The sequence below is a fragment of the Panthera onca genome, chromosome A2 (genome assembly GCF_046562875.1).
Source record: "Panthera onca isolate mPanOnc1 chromosome A2, mPanOnc1 haplotype 2, whole genome shotgun sequence".
NCBI lineage: Eukaryota > Metazoa > Chordata > Mammalia > Carnivora > Felidae > Panthera > Panthera onca.
Window position 1 is genome coordinate 132,534,795 of NC_138340.1, and position 12,102 is coordinate 132,546,896.

The following is a 12,102-nucleotide window of genomic DNA, read 5'->3' on the forward strand; positions in this document are numbered from 1 at the left end:
TTGATCTTTGTTAACTATTGAATACTCTTTAGGAATTCCCACGTTCTTACATTGGTTGGCAGAGCACACATTTGTACATATGCAAATGTGAATCATCCAGAGAAATGACAATAGACATCTTTACAGTCACAGTGTATGAAATTTTGATGATAAAATATATTGGGTTATTAGAAATTCATATAGATGTTCAAATATTAATTTACTTAATGCAAAATTCTGTGGAACTTCCTACTTGTCAGATACTTCTCTAAGCAGTTTTTTTTTTTTAAGTTTATTTATTTATTTTAAGGGAGAGGTGGGGAGAGAGAATCCTAAGCAGGTTCCACCCCCAGCCCAGAGACCAACATGGGGCTCAATCCTACAGTGCCCATGAAATCATGACCTGAGCTGAAACCAAGAGTCAGATGCTTAACCAACTGAGGCACCCAGGCGCTCCATAAGTAATTTAAAAAATTATCTTAGTCCTCACAACAACTTTAAGAGGTGGTAGTATCATCCCATTTTTTTTTATTTTTTTAATGTTTATTTATTTTTGAGACAGAGAGAGACAGAGCATGAACGGGGAAGGGGCAGAGAGAGAGGGAGACACAGAATCGGAAGCAGGCTCCAGGCTCTGAGCCATCAGCCCAGAGCCCAACGCGGGGCTCGAACTCACGGACCGTGAGATCGTGACCTGAGCTGAAGTTGGACGCTTAACTGACTGAGCCACCCAGGCGCCCCTGTATCATCCCATTTTAAGTGAAAAAGCAGAGACATAATTAATAACTTGTAAGGGTGTAACCAGAATTTAAACCAAGGCCGTCTGATTCTACAGTTTATAATTTTAATCTAGGAATTACTGTGATGGACATACCCAAAAGTGACTCTATAATGAGTCATACCTTTGTATAATCTCCTCTCCTTGAGTACAGGCAGAACCTGTGACTTGTTTCCAGCCAACTGAATGTTGCAAAGGTGGAGGGGGAGTCATTACTGTGAATGTGTTTAAAAACTCTGTCTGAACAAGCTGGAGTAAGAGATTAGCCTACTGCGTGTGAAGACATAAGAGAATGTGTTTTGAGAGCACCTGTGAAATTGCTGTGTTTCACAAACAGCCTCTCAGGAGCTGAGACAACCCCTAGCCTATACCGGCAAGAAAATGGACTCCCAGTTTTACAACTACAGGGAACTGAATTCTGCCTACAATCATGCAAGCTTGGAACAGGGTCTGGAGCTCCAGGAGGAACACAGCCCAGCCAACCCCTTGATTACAACCTTGTGAAAGCCTGGGCAGATGACCCACCTCAGCTGTGCCCAGACACCTGACTCCTACAAGTCTTAGAATACTGAATACATGTTGCTTTGAGCTGCTACATTTGTGGCAATTTGTTACACAGCAATAGATAATTAATACAATTATTAATAGTTGAAATAAAATCCATGTCACTGTCAAACCGGTAATTTTTATAGATAATGTGAAACAAAATGATTTTTGAAGGACCAAGTTGAGCTGTTTGGGATTTTAACTACATATGATTGTGAAGAATCCTTTCTATACATAAGAAAGTATGATTGAAGGGGATACGGGGCATCTGGGTGGCTCAGTCAGTTAAGCATCTGACATTCAGCTCAGGTCATGATCTTTCCAGTCTGTGAGTTCGAGCCCCACGGCAGGCTCTGTGCTGCCTGCACAGACCCTGGAGCCTGGTTCAGATTCTGTTCCTTCTGCTGTCTCTGCCCCTCCCCCACTCACACTCTGTTTCTCTCTGTCTCTCAAAAATGAATTAATGTTAAAAAAAATTTTTTAGGAGAAGAAAATATGATTGAAGGTAGTAATGCCTATATTTGGGAAAACTTAAAAATATGTTTTGAAAATAGATGTTTATTAAAGAGTTTTCTGATATTTTAAAGGAAATCTCAAGTATCACAAAGTGAACCTGAAAGTCATTGAGGGATTTTAGTGGAGGGCTTGTTTGACCAAAGCACCGAAGCCAAGAATAACTTTCATGGAAGCACTCATCTTTCATGCCCTCTGGTAACAGTGCTTATCTCTGTTCTTTGCAGATCATTTTCTACCTTTGTTTCATAGTTAATCTTTTCAAAAATTGATTTTTACTGCTCATGTTTCCTTAATATGGTCAATCTTTCCTATTTGCAGTATGCTTAGAAATCTGAAACTAGTATCTCTTTATCTTTATGAAAATATACTTTTAGTCTCAAAGTTTTGGATGACTTAGCTTCTTTCCTGCCTATGTTGTTGATCAGCTGGAAACTTTGTGAGCCATTATGGTCAATGATTTACAATGTAAGCTAATTTTAATTAAAGTGTGTAAGATTAGAACATTAACAGCGTAAATAAATTGATGCTTCCAGAATGAGGAAAACATAAAGTATTTTATTCAATTATTCATTATTTTACATTTTAAAGCTGTAACCATTATCATAAAAGTACTAAATACCTTAATAAAACTCCCTGTTTAATAATTTTTTTAGTACAATGATCAAAGTAAATATGGTGCTGGAGATTTAACAGAAGGACTTTAAGTGCAATTATAATTAGATAACTTCATAATTAGATAATTGTAATTTGATACAACAAATAGCTACAAATTAGCTTATATAACAAATAGACCTGTGGGTCTAAGTAACAGATTTAAATTTCTCACTATAGGATCATTTGTTCATGAAGCAATCTAAGTGATCTAGTATTTACGGCCAGAGAAAGTAGTAGCCATTAAGAAACAGACAGACAAACATTTTAGCTTCTACAGTTCTTTAATTAATACGGGTTTCTATTTCTTACATTTTAAACTGTTCATTGATCGGCCACTTGGAGGATAGTAAGTATATGTGCATGAGAAGGCTTGTGCTGGCCTAGAGAATAAATGAAATGTGTAAAATTTTGTAAAAGTATCTTTTACTGTTATATTGTTATAATAGAATTTGTAAATTGAGATTAGGTGACTGCAATCTTTCTCTATAATCCATGTTCTCTTAGTTATACTTTATCTTTACTGATTACAGTTACTATTTCCCACATCTTTTTGCACACCCAGAGCAGTGGTTTGAAATATTTCTGTAACAATATTAAAAGGGAAAATTTAAGAGTAGAAAATAATTCTGTATGCTGAAAAGAAAACACGTTACGTATACAGTCAATAGTAAGCTAGATGTCTCATATACATTTTATCTTTAAACATTTTTATTATGCCTTCTTATTCTGGATATCTGTTGACATATCTGTTTATGTTCATAATATGAGAATGGGAAAAATACAATATGTTTGACCTCGTTTGACTTTTTTTTGACGTTCAGTCAGTTAAAAGGTTTGTAAGACGTTTAATTACCAAATGGTATGATCATTATTCATCTCATCATTTAATATGTAATGTCAACTGAATTGCCTCCCTGGAGCGCACTGTGTTTCACAGATCAATAGATTTACCAAGAGCTTGAAGGAGAGCTTTAAACATTCATTGAAAAGAAGGAAAAATATATCCCTCTAGTAAAATGGCTTGTGTAGTCATTTCATCAGTTTCATAATTATTTTATTTACTTCTGTGAATAAATCTCCTTATAACAATAATTTTAGAGTATTGCAGTGCCTTTAAGTAAATTAAATTATAGTGCTAATCAGATTTATTTTACTCAAAGGCACTGAAAACTCTATAACAGAAATACAGAGGCAGATATTTCTTGAATAAATTCTTCTTTTGAGATCTGTCTTGATCTGTTTCTATTTAAATTATGGTTCTCGATACTTTGAGAGAGAGAGAGAGTGGCAGAGAGGCAGAGAGAAAGGGAGACAAAATCCCAAGCAGTCTCCACAATGTCAGCACAGAGACCAATGAGATGCAGGGCTTGAATTCACGAACCATGAAGTCATGACCTGGGCTGAAACCAAGAGTCAGACGCTTAACTGACTGAGTCACCTAGGTACTCCCCTCCTTGAATAATTTTTATGAAAATGTTATTTTGCATTATATCTAATCCTTATTTGTTATGAAGACATTGTTATGAGAGGTTTGGAGCTACAAGGACAATTCTTCCCTCTTTCCCACCCTTTGGATTCTCACCAGTCTTGACCGAATCCCACTGAAGGGCAGTTAGTAACAAAAACATTTAAAATTCATTGAGTGCCACTGTGTGCCAGCCTCTTCTATTCCCTTTATGTGCATTAACTCATTTAATGTCTCAACAACCATGCGAGGTAGCCACTGCTATTCCCATTTTGACAGATGAGTTACATAACTCTCCCAAGGTCATGCAGCTGATAAATACAAGAACCAGACTTAGGACCTTGAAAGTGGCTCTTAAGAGCTTATGCATACTGTTCTTTGAGCACAAGAGGAAAGTGGTAAGGGAATTATTGGACTTTTAAAATGCTCTATCACTTTTCCCTTTGCCTGCAGTCTGTGGTGATTTGGAGAGTGGAATTTACATATTAAAGTATGGGATGTTCAGTGCTGTGTTAGATGAGCCAGAGAGTGTCAGGTCTGGCATTTGATTTTACCCTATTTACAAGCTAACAAGTCAGTCTATTACTGTTTCATGGATGCTGGAAGAAGACATCAACTCATAGATCAGAGACAAAGGAATGCATTAGTTATAACACAGCAAGCAGCCTGAGCATCAGTCATCATATTTGCATCAGTTTTTCTTGTTCCTAAGTACTATGGATCAGTATAGCCCACACAGATGCTATGCACATGGTGGGTATATGTTATAGCTGAGGGACACTGAGCTATAGACTGCCACTTTTATAGAAAGCAGTAAGCAAGCCTGGTCTTTGTCCCAGAGAGATAGGATATTTCATCCTTCGAGGTTCCTCACTGCAAATACAACCTTGAGCAATGGACCAGGTGAAGATAGCATAGAGTCTTGCGTTCTTGGTGCATCCTTAAGGGCTGTAGGAGGGCCAAATGCTTATAGAGAAAATGTCTTTATTACTCCTGAACCCTTACACTGTGTTAGTTTTTTATCGTTGCTTTAACAAATCAATACATCCTCTGCCTTAAGACAACACACATTTGTTACCTTACAGTTCTAGAGGTTACAAGTATGAGATGGATCTCACTGGGCTAAAATCACGGTGTCAGCAAGGCTGTGTTCCTTTTTGGAGGCTCCAGGAAAGAATCTGCTTTCTAGCCTTTTCCAGATTCTAGACGCCATTGCATTCTTTGGCTCTTGGAGTCTTCTCATCTTCACAGCCAGGAATAACCCATTGAGTCTTTCTCACATCACATCATTCTGACATTGCCTCATCTTCTTCCCTCTTCTACATTTAGGGACCCTCTGATTATAGTTGGTCCACCGGATAACCCAGGATAATCTTTCTATTTTAAGGTCACCTAATTGGTAACTGATTTCATCTGCAACTTTAATTCCCCTTTATAATATAAGGTAATCTTTTCATAGGTTCTAAGAGTTAAGATGTAGACATCTTGGGAGGCCTTTATTTTGCTTTATCACGTATACCATCTTGGCTTTTGGTGAGTTTTCATGAGTTGGCTATTGTGTTGGCCAGTCTGATTAATCTGACTGACAGAGGTTGAGATCAAACTGTTCAGTTTGTATCATAAGGCCACTAGTAAAAGGAATCCAAGCATCAGGATAAGCACAACTTGCAATCTTGATCTGTTATGCCCACAGAGTCCTGGACTCAGCCAATGTTGTATAAATACTGAGAAATACTGGTAGGTCTTGTTTTAATCAGCCAAGATAAGTGTAAGGCCAGTTAATTATCCATTATGACCCACACAAGGGAGTTTAGACTGACCTGCTGATCTTTGGTGTCATTGCCAATAATTATGGGAGGAAATAGATGGGCCAAAAAGGAACCTTCCAGTGAAGAAATATTCCATGGCTCAGTCTCCCTCACATAAAAACATGTAACTAAAAGGGGCCCATTATCCCTCTTTGAGATGTGTTGCTAAACTTTATTTCAATCACCAATTTACATTAATTTGGTTAAGTCACATGGGCAAGATCCCTGAATAGCTGCAGCTTTGGTGGCCTTATACTCTGTAACTCAAGGCCAGTGGGCATCAGGAGAAACTATGAGTATTAATTCATATCACAAATATTTAAACAAGGTTTAGGGGTCAAGGAGCATTAATTGTTCCTCCCTCTCCCATCTCCCAGAGTCTAAGGTGTTCCTTCTCCAGTACCAGAATAGGGGCTGGGTGAATAGTATACTCAACCCAGTGGTCATTATTTTTATGATCTAGCATTTTGTTAATACAAGTATAATATACAGGAGACTGAAGTACAATTAAGTTTGAATTCCCCAGCTCCCCTCCTAACTGGATTGCCACCTGAAAGGTGTACTAACCCGGCTGTCTGAGAATTGCTGTTAGGGTAAAGAATGGTATAATCATACCCAGGAATGGTCAGAGTCAAATCACAAATTTTCAAAACAGGTCTATATAGCTCTCACCCCTTTCACCCTGATCATTATCCAGGAGATGGTCAAAAAGAGATAAACGCTCTCTGGGGACAGCTGCATTCAGTGCAGTTGCCCAACTAAGGTATGGGGATCAAGAGGAGGTGAGGGACATAGGTTCAGATATCTTTCTGAATCACTTTTTGAGGAGGCTTTTCCAGTGCTGGACAGCTCAGATGCCTGTGGAAGTCAGGGAGCGTGGACTGATCCTCAAATAACTTGGCAGTCAGTCTATTGTTGGGTGACCTTTGTGACAAAAGATGCACTGTTGTCAGACTGTAGATGGTTCAGAAGCTGAAATATGACACAGTTATGATTCAAGGACCACAATAGTGTGGCCACAGTTGGCTGATTAGACTGGAATAGTGCCAGTAGATAGAATCTGAAAAAGTGTCAACAGCTGTGAAGTACCAACAGTAGCCCTGGGACAAGGGCAAAGGTCCAGTATAATCAATTTTCTAGGACCAGGTGGAGTCAATGCTGTTGGGAGATATTCCCCATGGTTCTCTACTGTCTACATTTCTTGTAAGCAGAGGAACTAGCTAGTTCTTTTCTTTCAGAATATCTTTTCAAGAGTGTCTCTACAGAGAACAGTCTTGTAAGATAGAGCTATAGCCTTCTTCTGGAGCAGAGAGCAATTTGTTCACTATACATTATGTTAAAGACTATGTATCCGGGGTGCCTGGGTGACTCAGTCGGTTGAGTGTCCGACTTTGGCTCAAGTCATGATCTTGTGGTTTGTGGGTTTGAGCCCCGCATCGGGCTCTGTGCTGACTGCTCAGAGCCTGGAGCCTGCTTCAGATTCTGTCTCTGTCTCTGTCTCTCTCTCTCTCTGCCCCTCCCCTGCTCGGGCTCTGTCTCTCTCTTTCTCTCAAAAATAAATAAACATTAAAAAAAAAAAAGACTCTGTATCTATCTGGGATAAATATGGGAAAAACTTATTTCCCATTATAGAATATCCAGGTTCCCTAACCTTAGTGATCTCCTCTAATATAACCACTGCTTACACAGCTGTCACTTGGCCCTCTTTATATCACTCTGTGGAAATTGGAGCTCAGGAAACTGCCTAAGTTGTTAGTTTTCATGTTAGATCCTTCACAGTTCTCAACAAACACTACTGGAAATATGGCCTTCTGTACTGCTATACCAACGGACCAATTTTTGGCCAATGTTGAAAGTCTGGCATGCAGTGGTAGCTTCTGTATCAGAAACAGAGTCCTTTATTGTGTGTATGGTTTTGATGGTGGATGCACTGTTTTGTTTGGTATGATGATGCTTTCTTGTAGTAATGGTGGTGATCTGGCTGGGGCAGTCTTGATTAGTGTCTTCATTCTGGTTAATCTCATTAGAGAACAATCTAGACGAGAATGTCTGTTAATCTGATCAGTAGCCATAATTTCCCCCCATACTTTGTAGCCCTAGGGGTAGGTGTCTTTAATGTGCCAATCTGTGATCTTCCAGGGGAAGACCATACTGCTGGGCCATTGGCAATTATCTGTGATTTAGTAAAAATGTAGTGTGGTTCATCAAGGGGAGTTTGGGTTGGGGCTACAAGGACTGCCTTGAGTTATGCCCACTGAGCACAGTGACTAAGCAGCAGTAGCATAAGAAACATCATCAGATATCTGTTTACCAATGTATCAGTGAAGCAGGTTGAGGCATTTACAGGAGGCTCTGTGAATTGAGGGACCCATTTAAACAGCAGCTTTATTTTGGGTGGTAGGATTGGGGGGAAAGATACCCCCAAAGGGGTAGCTGCTACTTGTTCATACAAAACTGAGCTATCACTAGAACCAGTCTAGCTAGCTCCTGAATGTACCATTTCTGTTTGACTAAAAATACCTAGCAGTCCCTTTTCACCTTAGTGCTTCACAGCTTCCTTTAGACAGCACGGAGAGAGTGTGGACCAAAGACCTGCAGTGCTCTGAACCACCCAAAAAATTTCCACAGAGCAGTTTCACGTAGTACAATTGGATGTGCAAGTCCATGATATCATATTATAAAACTAGATATAGATATGTCTACTAAAGCAAGGGAAACAAAAGCAAAAATAAACTATTGGGACTGTATCAAAATAGAAAGTTTTTGCACAGTAAGGAAACAATCAAGAAAACAAAAAGACAGCCTACTGAATATGAGAAGATTTTGCAGATGACGTATCCAATAAGGGGTTTGTATTCAAAATGTATAAAGAACATCTACAATTCAACACCTAAAAAAATAAATAAATAAAAGCAAACCATCTAATTAAAAAATAGGCAGGATAGGGGGTACCTGTGTGGTTCAGTCAGTTAAGCATTCAACGCTTGATTTTGGTTCAGGTCATGATCTTGCAGCTTGTGGGATTGAGCCCCACGTCCAGCTCTACGCTGACAGTGCAGGGCCTGCTTAGGATTCTCTCTCTCCCTCTCTTTCTGCCCCTCTCCTGCTTGTGCTCATGAGTGCTCTCTTTCTCTCTCTCTCAAAATGAATAAAGTTTTGTTTTTTAAAAAAATAAGCAGAATAGACATTTTTCCAAAGACATTTTTTTTCAAAGATATTTTTCCAAAGAAGTTACACAGATGGCCAAGAGACACATGAAAAGATACTCAACATCATTCATCATCAGGGAAATGCAAATCAAAACCACAATGAAATATCACATCACACCTGTTAGAATGACTAAAATCAAGACAAGAAACACATATTGGTGAGGAAGTGGAGAAAAAGAGTGTCTCATGTACTGTTGGTGGGAATGTAAATTGGTACAGCCAATGTGGAAAATAGTATGGAAGTTCCTCAAAAAATAGAAATACCAAAATACCAAATGATCCAATAATCTCACTATTGAGTATCCAGGAGAAATGAAAACATGAACTCAAAAAAATATATGCAGCCCTATGTTTCTTTTAGTATTATTTACAATAGCCAAGACGTGGAAGCAACCTAAGTGCCCATCAACAGACTAATGGATAAAGAAAATGTGGTTTATACACATGCGTGCACGTTCACACACACACACACACACACACACACACACACACACACACACACGAAATGGAATATTACACAGCCATATAAAGGATGAGATTGTGCCATTTGAGACAACATGGATGGACTTAGAGGGTATTATGCTAATTGAAATAGGTTAGACTGAGAAAGACAAATACCATATGATTCCACTTATAAGTTGAAGCTAAAAAAAAAGAATAAAACATAAAGCAGAATCAGAACTATAAATACAGAGAACAAACTGATGGTTGCCAGAGAGGAGGGGATGGGGGCTTGGGCAAATGAGTGATGGGGAGAGGGAGATACAGACCTCCAGTTATGGAATGAGTAAGTCACAGGAATAGAAGTATAAGGAATACAATCAATGATATGTAATAGTGATACAAGGAGACAGATAGAAGCTCTACTTGTGGTGAACATAGCATAATGTATAAATTTGTCATATCACTAAGTTGTATACTGGAAATTAATGTAATATTATGCTTCTGCTATACTCAACCCTAGGTATAATTTTGTGTAACATGACTGTGACCCTTCCACTAAATGGACTTGAGACTAAGAGCTATATCTTATTCATCTTTGTATCCCTGGTACGTAACTTGTGCTGGTACATAGTAGGCGCTTAATAAGCATTTTCAAGTTAAAATAATAAATATTGTAAATTTGGAAAATTTGGAAAATGGTAATTGATAAGGTATGTCTGTCAGATCAGGAGAACTTGTATTAATGTGCTGTCTGCCTCGTTATTATCAATAGCTGTGTGTTGTGAGATTTGGCTTCAATATTCTAATGTAACAATTAGGAAAATGGATAAAGTAATGTCGATTTTTGTGTTCCACATGCAGTGATTATGTAGAAGACCACTTTTTTAACTTATTTCATGAATTATTACCTACTTAGGAAAGGAAAAAAAAAGTGGTTACAAAATAATAAGTACTATCTTTAAGCACCCTAATAGTTGCCACAAAAATCAGCATCCTTGTCAACAAGGTACAAAAACTTCGCCTTCCTAACACTAAATAAAATTAATCCACGTTACCATTGTTGTCTTTGTGGTGGCTTTTCCCAAAGCTCCATGAGACTTAATTGGCTAAATTTCCCTTCTGGGAATTTTATAGTCAATTCCCTAGAAATTTAACAGAAAGCAAAAGAAGCTAATGCTCATTAAGCAAGTAGAATAATATGGACATTGATTTAGGCACATCTTCTGATTTATCAAATTTAATAGTCATGAACATGCATTTTATAAAGGGGCATAAAGTGTAAGTACTGCCAAAGCCCACACAACCAGTGTTTCAGTTAATATTTAAACTTAGGCTTATCAGTCCTTAAGTTTCTGTTCTTTCCATTAGATCTCAGTTATTCAGTCATTATCAGTTGATGGAACCATGTGGTTAACATGGACATCAACGTCAAACATACTATTGTATGGAGGATTATATATATGTTTTTAATTTATGTGCTGCCAACGAGAACTCTGAGGACTACAGAGTGCTTTTTATGTATCCCTACCAGTGAAGAAAATTTTTAATTTTTCCTTTCTGTTGTTTGTATATGAAAGAAAATCACTACGCACTCATACGGAAAAGCAGTCAATTCTCATTTTCACCATTATGTTCCTTAAAGCCACCACAAACACTGAATCTGTGAATACCGAATCATTGCTCCTACAGGACATACAGGGTTAGGTTCCTGGTGAGGCTCTGGTCACAACATTTTCATCAACTGATCAGTACATAACTTTATGAGAGTTTATGTCTAAAAACACCTTAGTAAATATATATTGTTGATTAATTAACATTGAATACATGACTAACATCACTGCAGCTCATGCCTAAACAAAACTCATCTAAGTAATATATATTTTCTTTTGTAAGACACATCACAGCCTCTTGTGTTTAGAAACACTAAACAGCCTTCAGCACTACACTTGGGGACTGTTTTAAACAGTGTAATCTCCAACAAAAATCACAAATATGGTGCCACATAGACCGCTAAAAAGACGTTTGTCTACAGTTTGAGAGCTGAAACAGGAAGGCAAGGTGTCACCTTGTTTGACCTCAGCTAGAAATGTGCATGTCTATGAAGGACCACAAAAATGCTGTCAGTATTGACTTTGGAGTTACAAATAAATTTTAGCATATAAGTGAATTCACAAATATGGAATCTGTGAAAAATGAGGAATAACCATATATGTACTATACATATACATGTATATGTGCATACATAATTACTAAAATGATTTTTCAAAATACATGTTATTCTCTTCTTCAACATCATGTTTTTGAATGACACATTTATTCAACATATACACTGGGAATATACCTTGTTACAGGCATTGTGGTAGGCACTGTAGATATAATGGTGAACAAAACAGATAAAGTTCCTACCTTCATTGAAGTGACAGTATATATTTTTTTAAAGCGAATAATATTCCAGGTGATGATCACTGCCAAAAAGAATAATAAGGCAGGGGAAAATAATTGAGACTGATGTTGAAAGAACTATTTCATACAAAGTGGTCCAGGAAGGCCTGATATGGTGGCCATATAGGAGAGACCTGAAGTGAATGAGGGAGCAAGCCTTGTGGATATGAGGGAAGAGCATTCTAGAGAGAGGAACTGCACGTGTGGAAGACTAGGAGAGTTACAAATGTAACCTGTCTGAGAAGAGCTGAGAGTGTTTTT

At 38.0% G+C, this 12,102-nt stretch overlaps 1 protein-coding gene across 7 annotated transcripts in view; it reads left to right on the forward strand.

Annotated features, from left to right (window-relative positions):
- The window catches only part of FOXP2 (forkhead box P2), a 566,859-nt gene that overhangs the window by 180,605 nt on the left and 374,152 nt on the right, over nucleotides 1–12,102 (forward strand). The window lies entirely within an intron of this gene.